Source organism: Prionailurus bengalensis, chromosome D4, assembly GCF_016509475.1.
Source record: "Prionailurus bengalensis isolate Pbe53 chromosome D4, Fcat_Pben_1.1_paternal_pri, whole genome shotgun sequence".
In the NCBI taxonomy this organism is placed as follows: Eukaryota; Metazoa; Chordata; class Mammalia; order Carnivora; family Felidae; genus Prionailurus; species Prionailurus bengalensis.
Genome location: NC_057359.1, coordinates 3,026,684 through 3,038,912, shown reverse-complemented (window position 1 = coordinate 3,038,912; position 12,229 = coordinate 3,026,684). Strand labels below are relative to the sequence as shown.

The window sequence follows — 12,229 nt, the reverse complement described above, 5'->3', positions numbered from 1 at the left end:
TGCTTGTGCGTGTCCCCGTTTCCGCGCCCGCAGGGTGGCCGTTACAGTGTGGCCGGCGGGTGTGAGTGGGGACTCGCGCAAAAGCCGCAGGGCGCTGCGTGGGGACGAGAGCTGCGGTTGTACCTCCGCCGTCGCTGCCGGTGCGGGCCCGCGGTCTCCGTCCTCCCTGCGGGTCTGTGGCCTCGTGCCCGCTCAGAGCCTGGAGCACTGAGATGCCACACGAGGGGCCCGCGGCCCTGTGGCTGCCGTGGCCTGAAGGCCACGCCGTGGGGGACAGCGTGGCGGGCGGTCCTGGCCTCCGCAGCCTCCGTGCCGGGGCCTGCCTGACACACGAGGGGACCAGCCGGCACGGACCGCAGCCCTCGGCGGGCGGATCTCCCAGCGGGGGCCTCACACGTGGGAGCCCGGACGGATGTCCCTGCTGTGGCCCACGGAGCCGCGAGCCCACGCGGGTTTCAGGGTCGGAGGTCTTCGGTCGTGCCGCGGAGTGGCGGAGGCGCGGGCTCCTGGGAGAGGGCGGCGGCCGGGGGGTGCGGTGCCCCGGGAGGAGTGGAGCGTGGCCCTGACAGGTGCCGGGAACGCGATACTGTGGGTTCATCCCGCACGCTCCCCGGCTCTGGTGAACCGGCAGTGAGGGAACCGTGCCCACGCCTCCTGGAATCACGTGCACACACGCGTGGTCCCGGGGCCACCGTAGCAAGGCGTCACCAACGTGGAGGCTTAGAGGACAGAAATGAATGCTCCCCCCCCCCCCAGTTCTGAGGCCAGAAATCCAAATCAAGGTGGGGGCAGGGCCATGCTGCCTCTGGGGACCTAGGGGAGGGTCCTCCCTGCCTCTTCCAGCTTCCGGAGGCTCCAGACGTCCCTTCGCATGGCCCACAGCCTGTGTCTCCGTCCTCAGCCGGCCACCTCCCCTGTGTCTGTCCCCTGCGTGTCTCCCGTCAGGACACTTGTCAGTAGATTCGGTGACCACCCCGATGACCCAGGATGCTCTCATCGTAACTCCCTGATCTTGACCTAATTTCCCGTCCAAAGACCCGCGTCCACGGGCTCTGGGTGGGTGCTCTTGGCGACCTTCCGTCGCCCGCCAGAAGGCCAGGGAGACGGTCGTGGGGCTGGTGGCCCCGGGCTGGCCGCCCTTCACTTTCTCCAGGATGTATTTCTGCGGGACTTTATCAGCAGGAAGATGGAAACCGCGGCTGCTTTCTGCACCCGGGGGGGCGGGGGGGGGGGGTTCTACCAGCGAGAGCGCCGTGGAAAGTCGTTGTTTCATTGACTCAGAGGGGAAACAGGAAAGGGCCTCTTGTCTTTTGATGCGAGTTTTATCTCTGCCGGTGGGGCCTTTTCTGTTAAGTGGCGTTTCTGCAGAAACACTTGTTGAATTTTTGGTGTGAACAGGAAGTCAGATATGCTGACTAACTTTTCCTTTATTTTAGTGACATTTTTCTTCTCTGGAAAACGAAGCAAGACCGTGCCTCCTCGGGCCCAGGGTGTGTGCCGTTGACAGCTGCGTTTCAGAGTTCTGGCCCGTCACACACGTGTGTCTTCCCTGTCACACACGTGTGTGTGTGTGTACACGTGCGTTCATACAACATGGCGGTTTCCTGAAGGTGTGGTCACACCCTGGAGGGCGCGGCGCTGTGGTGTAGACAAGCGTGCTCGGAGACCTGCCGGGAAGCCGTGCGTGGCGCCGTGAGGGCCCTGCGCTTGGCGTCCCTCCCCCATGGTGGAGATTTGGGAGTTTCCCAGTCTGCCACATCCTTGACCACTTTTCTTCGTGTATCTCGGTGAGTGTTGTCATAGGGAAGAGTCTTCTGGGAAAGTAAGCAAAGCCTGTTTTTTTTTTTAATGTTTATTTATTTTTGAGAGAGGGAGAGAGGGGAAAAACTCAAGTGGGGGGGGAGGGGCAGAGAGAGAGGGAGACAGCACCCGAAGCAGGCTCCAGGCTCTGAGCTGTCAGCACAGAGCCTGATATGGGGTTTGAGCCCACAGACTGGGAGATCATGACCTGAGCGGAAGTCAGACACTTGCTTGACCGACTGAACCACCCAGGCGCCCCAGAAGCAAAGCCTGTTTGAAGGCCGTTCACCTGGAAGTTGTTTAACAAACACAGATGAGTCCAGATTGGAGACCAGCAGGGCCATTGCCTGCTTCCTGTGGCCCATCGGGGTGGGGTGTCCCGAGGGTACAGAGCCCCTCATGTCCAGTGCTCTCCGGCAGGCTACGGTCAGCCTTGGCTGTGCGGGCTGGGCCCCGTGGATGGTGGGGCCCAGAGAAAGGAGTTGGTGTTTGTCGTTGGCTGTGTGCGCGTGTGTGTGCATACGTGTGGGCATATGTGTGTGCGGGCACGTGTGTGCTCCTGGAAATTAGGGCGCAGCACATCTTGACTGCGTTGGAAGAGGCCTTCACAGGTTGAGGGGTGTCTGCCTGATAGGAGGCTCGTGGAACTTGTTTTCGTCCGTCTCAATTATATTTTAGCCCCATGATAAAACTCATTGCCCACTTGCCTCCGTGCCTCTCGCTTGTCTGGAGTGGTAGAGAATTGATCTCGACATTGTACGTGATGCAGCATGTCTTTCTGGGGGACAGCCGTGCGCCCACACGCTGGGTTGTGGGTCCCCTGTGGTCCACACACGTGGCTGTTCCTGGAACCGTTCATGGGGCGCCGGGTGCTCACAGGGGTGAGGTTCTGCTTGGGAGTGGGGTGGCTCAGGCTGGGTGGCATCTGGAGGGCTGTGTCCCATTATATCAGTCAGTCAGGGTTCTTTAGAGAAAAGGAACTGACGGGGTGTGTGTGTGTGTGTGTGTGTGTGTGTGTGTGTGTGTAGGGGGAGGGGGGAAGGACTCTTTTTTCTGCTAAGACCTTCAACTCATTGGACAAGGCCCACTCACATTCTTGAGGGTGATCTGCTTTACTCAAAGCGTCCTGATTTAAATGTTAACTCCAATCCAAACATCCCTTCCCAGAAGCCCTTGGAATTGCTTGACCAAGTATCGGGCACCGTGGTCCAGCCAAACTGACACATAAAATTAGCCACTGCGCCAATCAGTATCCCCAAGTGCCTCAACCCCGTGGCAGGCCACAGGTACGGTGAGTGAGCTTGCTCGGGGTGCTCACCGGGATGACCTACCTGAGTGGGTGCAACCCAGGGCTCATCCCCAGATGCCAGGGGAGCAGCCAGCCCTGGCGTGGAAGAAGGTGACATTTCTAGTCTGTGGGTGTTGGGAGCAGGCCGAGCCCGCGTTCACTGACCCGGGGCCTCCCTGGGCCTGAGCTTATTCGGGCTGGCGCTGAGGGCCTCCCCGTGAGCCTCCGGGGATGATTCCTGTCCGCCTCCCTCCAGAACGCGCCGCACTCCCCACATGGACACGGGGAGGCGTGTACTAACCAAAGGCCTCACTCCCCATGTGGACTCGGGCAATCCTCGAGAACACGCCTCACTCCCTGCTTGGACGCGGGCGGGGTGTGTACTAGCTGGAGACTTTGGTGCTGTGCCTTCTGGTACTTTCTTTTTCTGTGAAAAACCTTTGTTCAGGTTGAGGTCTTGCCGTTCTGTCCCCACCCCTCGTGAGCTTCGGAGGCTGGCCTCCTGTCCTCCTGGCCCCCTCTTATCCGGCCTCTTGACCAGCCTGCTAATTTGATGATAAATAATCAGGGTCAAACAGAAGACAAGCAGTGTGGTGTCCTGGGGCGGGCACGGCTGGCCATTTTTGTGGGTTTGGAACTGACCCCGCCTGGCGGGGAAGTGGAGGAAAGCAGGGAGCGGTGCTCCGGGCCCCCCCAGAATGGTAAAGGAGGTGATTTCTCCCTCTCTTCCGTCAGGTCTGGTGTTGGAGGGGAGCAAGTGAGAGAGTGGATGGCAGAGGGAGGAGGCTGGTCCCGGAGCCTGGAGGGGCTCAGCGGGGCAGGCAGTGCGACGGGCACAGGTGTCGGGGCCCGGTGCTCGGCGTGTGGCTCGGCTCCCCCACGGGCGAGGCTCAGAGAGGAGGGTCCCCCGACACCCAGGTCCACAGGCCCCCCTCACTCCTGGGTCTGCGAGGTCACCGTGTGGGTGCCGCGTGCCCCGGCCTCGGACGCGTCCCGCGAAGCCTCTGCTCTCCCTGTTTCCCGGCGGCCGGGGTGTACCTGTTTGTGGCTGCTCTGGGGTCCACGGGCGCGGACCCTGGTCCTTCTGCAGGGCTGGTGGGCCGCCCCGTGGGCACCTGAACCTGCCCCTGCCCACTGCGGGGGGCTGATTAGAATGTGCCGGCCCCGGCGCTGGGGGACAGGGGCCGATGGTGACAGCAGGTGCCTGAGCGAGACGGCAGCTCCAGGCCTGCCCCCAGGGTCTAACGCCCTGGCTACTCCTCTCAGGAGTGCCTTCTGGAGTTTTCCAGGGTGGTCTGGCGGGGCATCCGGGGCTCCACAGCCGGCACCCCTGGGGGCACACCGGGACAGACCTGAGACCTGACATCAGCCCCCACATTTCACCGGGAAAGGTTCAGCAGGAGGAACGGGGCAAATTAAGTGAAAACGCCTCCTGAGTCTTGCTCCTCTTTGAGGGACACACGTCTGTGCGGACGTGTGCCTGCTGGTTCCCATGCTTTCTGCCCCAGCCTCGTCCAGGATGTTCTGGGCAAGGTAAAACCTGGAGGGGCTGACAGTGGGTGAGCTGGTCCACGTGCTCTGAAGCTGAGGTTCTGCGGGGAGGTCTCGGGGAGAGCGGCCTCGCCCCCCCGGAAAGGAGGGAACCAGATGCAGTTTACAGAGATTATTTGCTGGGCCCTCTCTGTGTACGCAGGGGCGGGTGGGGGGGGGTGGTATTCCTGGAAATGAAGAACTTGGAGACGTTCGGATCAGTGTGTGTCCAGCACAATGTTTGTGATGTTCTTATTTGGATTAAAAGGACGCGATTTCTTGACTCGGGCACCAACGCAGAGTTTAAGGGGAGGTTGATTCCTGCAGAAGGCTTGCGCCACACAGAGCTGGATGCATGAGTCATACTGTGTTTATCTGTCGCTGGTTCTTGGTACCAGGGGTCCGTATGCTGCAGTTCGCATTTGCCCATCTTTGGGGCTAAGTTTCTCGGCAGCCAGTGGGGCGACAGGAGGGCTCACGCCCAGAGGCTGGCGCCCGGGGGTCTACAAAGTGGCTGCAGGTTTTCCAAATCTGGAGTGTGGGCCACACCACACGGTGAGGCTGCTGGGGGTCCGGACCTGCTGCGGTGGGGGCACCACCCACCTGCTTTCTCTGCCCCCTCCCCTGGGGAGAGCCCCAGGAGGAGAGGACGCAGAGGGTCCGACCATCTGTCACGGACTGATTTGCCCGGAGTCTCTGTGGCCGTGTGTGTCTGCATGAGGTTCCGTGTTCTGGTCCGCCCAGTCGTGGCTGAAAGTGCAGGCTGGTTCGTCAGACCTTGGATGTGTTTTACTTAGGTTTTGGTTGCCTCCTGTAGGGAGCAAAGAGTGAGTCTTTGAAAATCCAGAGGATTGGACAGAGTGACCACCGGTCTCTGCTTTGGTCCCGGTGACCGTGTGAACAGACCCCGTCCCGTGCGTAAGGGAGCCTGCCGGCTGGACAGAACAGCGATGCGTCTCCAGCGAGAGCTGCCTTCAAGTCTCTTCCTGCTTGCTTTTATGACTCGCTGTATTGTTTTATTTTTATGCAAGTACAGTTTGTTTTTTTTAAAAATTTTTTTTTCAACGTTTATTTATTTTTGGGACAGAGAGAGACAGAGCATGAACGGGGGAGGGGCAGAGAGAGAGGGAGACACAGAATCGGAAACGGGCTCCAGGCTCCGAGCCATCAGCCCAGAGCCTGACGCGGGGCTCGAACTCACGGACCGCGAGATCGTGACCTGGCTGAAGTCGGACGCTTAACCGACTGTGCCACCCAGGCGCCCCATGCAAGTACAGTTTGTAAACCTGCCATTGTAGCCATTTTTTTTTAGTTTTAGTTATTTATTGAGAGGGAGAGAGAGAGATGGCGGGGAACGAGGGACGGGGAGAGAGTTTCTGAAGCTCTGGGCTGAAAGCAGAAAGCCCACCACGAGGCTCAAACTGAAGAGCCGTGAGATCACGGCCAGAGCCAAAGTCGGACACTTAACGGACTGAGTCACCCAGACGCCCCTCTAACCATCTTCAAGGGTACAGTTTGGTGACATTAAGGACGTTCACGTTGTTGTGAAACCACCGCCACCATCTGTCCCCAGAACTTTCTCATCTTCCTGAAACTCTGTCCGCATTACATAATAAGTCCCCAGCCCTTCCCCGGCCCCTGGCGCCCACCATGTCTCCGTCTCTGTGAGCTTGACCCTCAGGGGACCTCGAACAGATGGAATTACAAAGTATTCGTCCTTCTGTGTCAGGCTAAGAAACGAAAGCGTTTCTGAAAACATCACAATCCCATGTGCACACAGGCACACCTCCTTTTATTGCACTTTATTTTCGCGTGCTTTGCCGATAACCGCGTTTTTTACAGACTGAAGGTCTGTGGGAAGCCTGCGTCCCACGGTATCTCCCGCCCTTTCCTTATCATGATATGTGTCACGGTGATCCGTGGTCCGTGCCTGCAACTCGCCAAAAGCTCGGATGACGGTTAACGGTTTTCAGCAGTAACGCGTTTGTGACTAAGGCGTGTGTGTCGTTTTTAAATTTTTAAAAAAAAAATTTTTTTAACGTTTATGTATTTTTGAGACAGAGAGAGACAGAGCATGAATGGGGGAGGGTCAGAGAGAGAGGGAGACACAGAAGCGGAAGCAGGCTCCAGGCTCCGAGCCATCAGCCCAGAGCCTGACGCGGGGCTCGAACTCACGGACCGCGAGATCGTGACCTGAGCCGAAGTCGGACGCTTAACCGATTGAGCCACCCAGGCACCCCTGTTGGGTGGCTTTTTTTTAATTTTTATTTTAAATTTTTATTTATTTTGAGAGAGCTAGAGAGCAAGCAGGGGAGGGACAGAGAGGGGGAGACAGAATCTGAAACAGGCTCCAGGCTCCGAGCTGTCAGCACAGAGCCCGACACGGGGGCTCGAACCCACGACCCGCGAGATCGTGATCTGAGCCGAAGTCGGAGGCTCAACCGACTGAGCCCCCCAGGCACCCCTGTTGGGTGGGTTTTTTTTTAATTTTTATTTTAAATTTTTATTTATTTTGAGAGAGCTAGAGAGCAAGCAGGGGAGGGACAGAGAGGGGGAGACAGAATCTGAAACAGGCTCCAGGCTCTGAGCTGTCAGCACAGAGCCCGACACGGGGGCTCGAACCCACGACCCGCGAGATCGTGATCTGAGCCGAAGTCGGAGGCTCAACCGACTGAGCCCCCCAGGCACCCCGAGGGGTACAGTTCTATTATGAGCGTTAGAGCTTGTATAGATCTGTGTGACCACCACCATGGTTGGACACAGAACAGTTCCATACCTCCCCCCGGCCCCCAACCTATCCTGTTCTCTCCCTTTGTGTTCACCCATAACTACCCACTATACCTGATCTTCTCGGTCCCTGAGTTAACCTTTCAGGAACAGCTAATATGTGGAGCCGTGTGGTGGGTTGCCTTCCGCGCTGGCCCCTTCCACTCAGCATCGTGCTGCGTGAGGGACAGTGCATCTGTTTCACTATAGCATTCCATCGCATGCTTGAACACTTGTGGGTTCCCTGAAGGCACAGCTTTGTTTCCTTGGGATGAATGCCCAGGAGTAGAATTACTAGATCATAGGGTAAGCACGTGTGTTACTCTATCAGAAAGCACCAGAACGTCTCCTGGAGTGGTTGCAGCATCTTACGGCACGACGGCATAGTTGTTCAGTCTGCAGACCCAGCAACCATTCAGTAGCTCCACATCCTCACCTGCACTTGGTGTCGCTACTTATTGCCTTTTCGGCCATCCCCGCGTGTGGACGGTGTGTCTCATTGTGGCTTTCATTGGCACGTCCCCATGGCTGATGACGTTGGCCATCTTCCCACGTGCTCCTTTGCCATTTGTACATCCACGCCGACCCAGTGTCTGTCTGGGGTCTTCCGCTCACGTTTTAACTGGATCATTTGTTTTCTTCCTGTCGAGTGCTGAGAGTTTGTCACGTGTTCCGAATACAAGTTCTTTATTGGATACACGACTTGCAGGTACTTTCTCTGTGTTTGTCTTTTAATTCTTGTAACTGGATCTTTTACAGAGCATAGCGTTCTAATGGCGGTTAAGTTCAGCTTAGCAGTTTACTATCATCGTGGAGCACGCAGATGCAGGGCTCATTTCACATTGGGGACCTCGTGTCCTGTGACTTTGCTAAACTTTCTTGTTGATTCAGAGAGCTCCTTTTTAGAGATTCCTTAGGCTTTCCAACATGAGATAATAAGGAGATGCCACAGACAGCCCTGTGCACACACGGCCCACACCGTGGAGGGGGTACCCCGATTTCTCAGTAACCGCAGACCGCCAGAACTCACCCGCGAGGAAACAGACAGCCTGCCCGGTACCGTAAGCACCAGAGCATCTGAATTCACGGTGAGGAACCTTCTGAAAAAGCCATCCCCAGACCCGGATGGGTTTACCGGAAAATTCCACCAAACATTTAAGGGGTAACAGCCATTTCACACAGTCTCTTCCAGAAAACAAAAGAGGAAAAAAATAAAAGAGGCAATCCTTCTGTCTCTTTATTTCATCTTTGCTAACTTGTATGTATTGTATATATTTTTCTTGCCCCCTTCCCTGGCCAGGCCTCTGCTGCAGAGTCAGGCAGGAGCAGGGAGAGGGGACATCCGGTTGTCCCTGTCTCGGGGGAGAGCGTTCAGTCTCCCCACTGCGGTCCTTGTTGGCTGTGGGTTTCTTCACAGACGCCCTTTATCAGGGTGTGGGGTCCCCGCCTTTCTGTGCCTCGCTCGCTGATTTTATCTTGAGGGAACACCGAATTATTTCTGGGGCTTTTTCTACATCAGTCGATACACTCAGGTGGTTTTTCGTACGTGGACTCCCAGCAAGCTGTGTTACATTTACTGATTTGCATATGGAGCCAGCCTCGCGTCCGGGGATGAACTCTATTTGGTTGTGGCGTACCTTTACGTACACATCGGATTCTGTTTATGGATATTTTCTTGAGGATTTTTGCATCTGTGTGTGAGGGATACAGGTCGGCAGTCTTTCCGTGCAGTGTTCGTCTGGTTTTGTTATCAGAGTGATCCCGGCCTCATCTAGGTTGGAAACCTTTTCTTCCTCTTCTGTTTTCTGGAAGAGATTGTGTGAAATGGCTGTTACTCCTTAAATGTTTGGTGGAATTTGCCGGTAAAGCCATCCGGGTCTGGGGATGGCTTTTTCAGAAGGTTCCTCACCGTGAATTCAGATGCTTTGGCGCTTACGGTACCGGGCAGGCTGTCTGTTTCCTCGCGGGTGAGTTCTGGCGGTCTGCGGTTACTGAGAAATCGGGGTACCCCCTGCACGGTGTGGGCCGTGTGCGCACAGAGCTGCCTGCATTTCCTCAACTGTTCGTGTGTCTCTGGAGTCCGCAGTGATGACACCTCTTTCTCCAGATACTGGGAATGGGAGCGTATTCGATCTCGTGTTTGAAATGCAGCCTCTGGAAGGAGGCGTCATCGCAGCCGGGGGCATTGCCCCATCTCCCTCAGCGCGGTTCCCTGGGCCCTCGAGATGTCCCCCGGGAGTAGCAAGTGAGGGGCGGCAGGAGGAACAGGAAGGCTGTTAAGCCGTTGGGGCAGCAGTTGGTGCCCAGGGGCAGAAAGTGCATACGCGCCCCCCAGTGACCTGCACGTCCTCGTGTGTTTCCAGAAGCATCAGGCTGCTCCCGGGGAGAGTCTCCCTAAAGGATGGGGGACGCTCTGCGCCTGGTTCATGATGCTCGAGGGGACCCTTCCGGGCGCGGGGGCTGCAGAGCTCATCAGTTCCTATTTCATCCGTTTCCGATCAAGGCTCACGAGCTGGGTTGCTCTTGAAACCCTGGCGAAGTCAGTCCACGTGGAGCTTTCTCTCCGGGTTCACGCGGAGCTTGCTGATGGTGCTGGCTCACCCGGCAGGGCCAGGAGCCAGGGTGTCTGCAGCACGTCCTCCCTTATGGGATGCCTCGTGAGCCCTAGAGTAGACGTTTCTAGGCTGACGGGCTGTGGGTTGGGGCTCAGTCCGCTCGCGCCGCTGTAACCAAGCCCCGCAGGCCGGCGGCCTCTGAACAACACAGCCTTGTTTCTCATGGTTCTGGAGGCTGGAGGCCCGAGACCAGGGTGCTGGCCCGGCCGGGCCAGGGCCTGCTTCCAGGTCTCAGGTCACAAGCTTCATTCACACTGCATCTTCACATGGGGGCGGGGGGGGGCGGGGACCTGGGGCTCCCGGGGTCTCTTCTAGAGGGTACTAGTCCCTCTGCTGGGGCTCCACCTTCACGACCCAGTCACCTCCCAAAGGCCCGCCTCCTGACGCCATCACATTGGGGGGCAGGATCTGACACGTGAGTTCTGGAGGACACAGACCTTCCTCCAGTAGATGCTGATATTGTAGCATCTTCCTATATGAGGGAAAAGGTCAGAGCTGGGGAGCGAGTCACAGAGCAAGATTAATTTTGCTTCATTTAATTAAACAGTCTGTGTCTCGGGGCTTTAGAGTAGGAGAGGGATTTATAAGCAGTCGAGGGAACGTGTTTTGCGCGTGCGGAAAGACTGCTCCGGGCACGCCAAAGCACCGTCCTGCGTGCGTGTGCAGTTTCCTACGTGATTTCACGGCCGGGCGACCACCCTGGTTGCTGGGTTTGGGCCGCCGTTGGCCTCGCTGTCCCGTGGCAGGTGCATCCTCCTGCCGCCCGTCTGCTGTAGGCTGCGTGTGTGGCGTCTGGGGCGGGGACGTTCCAGGCGGGGCGCCGGGAGGGCCGTGCGGGGTGCGGGGCGCCCCCTGCGACCTTGTCCCTGCAGCAGCTGATAGGACTTACCGCCCTTCTGGGTGTGATTTCCGGCCTTATTCTAAGGTAGCACATGTTTCCCGCACAAGTGCAGAAAGGAGAGAAATTAACATCGGCTCCTTGGCCGAGAGCGTCGGGGGGGAGGGGCATTCCCTTGGTGCCCACAGCCCCCATGTCTTCGGGGCTGAATTGTAGGCACTGAACGCCGGCGTGCTGCCTCGAGGGGCGTCCACGGGGGTCTGAGGTCTCAGAAGACGGGCAGGAGGACCGAGAGGGTGTGGAAGTGCGTGGGGGGCACACGCTCCCAGGAAGGGGCTCCGTGTCCGCGTCCATGCGTGGCCATCAGGAGGGAAGCAGGCAAGGGCCGTGGGTGGCGGTCTGTCCAGGAGAGGAGGGCCCACGCCAGGTGCGGTTAACTCTGGGGATTAATAATTCACCCTCTTTCCAGCAGGTCGGCGACATTTTAGTCTTGTGTTGTGATTGCTTGTTAAAGAGGAAGGGAGCCCGCCGTAAGGCCGAGCTTTCTGGAGCTTGTGCCTTAGAACCTCATGGTTCCATAGTAACGAGAGGGCTGGGGGCCGTGGAGACAGAGCCCCATCTTGAGGAAAGTTCCAGTCGCTGACGTCGGATTCACATTTGTCAGCGCCCTCCGACACACCCCGGAAGGCAGCCACCCCCCTCAGCATCCCAGGAGGACGGAACTCGTGGGAACGCACCTGCCGTGGGGGCCCCGTTCCGGGTATGGATGAGCACACACAGCGCGGTGGGGGGTGCCGTCTGGCTGTGTCCTGGAGGGGTGCCCGCACGCACCGACCGGCTCGGGCCCTGACACGGACGTTCCTCAGCGTGGCCCCACACAGAGGAAGCCCCCGCCGTCCCAGCCAGACCCTTGTGTGTGTTCTGGACAGGAGTGACCTCTCTCTTCCCCAGACGGCCTCCGGGGTGAGCGTGTGCCCCGCTGGAGCGTGCTCACCGTTGTCATGCGGTCCGTAGCCATCAGCGTGTCTGGGGAGATGCACGCACGCTGGCGAGGTCTTAGGGGTGTGGGGACCCGGGCGAACGCATGTGGCTTCCCTGGCAGTGGTCTCACAGAAGGGGAAGCCCTCCCTCTGCTGTGCAGGGCTCTTAGAGATGTAACCTGGCGGAGAGTCACAGATTGGCGGGAAGAGAAGGCCTTGAGCCGCCACTGTGTTTGTGTGAGAAAGAGGGATCTTTCCTTTTGTTCATGCCATTTAGCCTTTTATGTGTCTGGTCCCAGGCAGCTCAAGGCGGGGGGAGGGGCTGGTCCCCAGCTCCCCACCCCGACTCCCCTGCAGAAACACAGGAGTCCTTCTCGACCCCACCCCTCCCCATCTCCCCCTGCACCATCGC

General features: G+C 58.1%; 1 protein-coding gene across 2 annotated transcripts in view; it reads left to right on the top strand.

Annotated features, from left to right (window-relative positions):
* Positions 1-12,229, top strand: part of SEMA4D (semaphorin 4D) — a 95,734-nt gene that overhangs the window by 14,463 nt on the left and 69,042 nt on the right. The gene's annotated exons all lie outside the window — the stretch shown is intronic.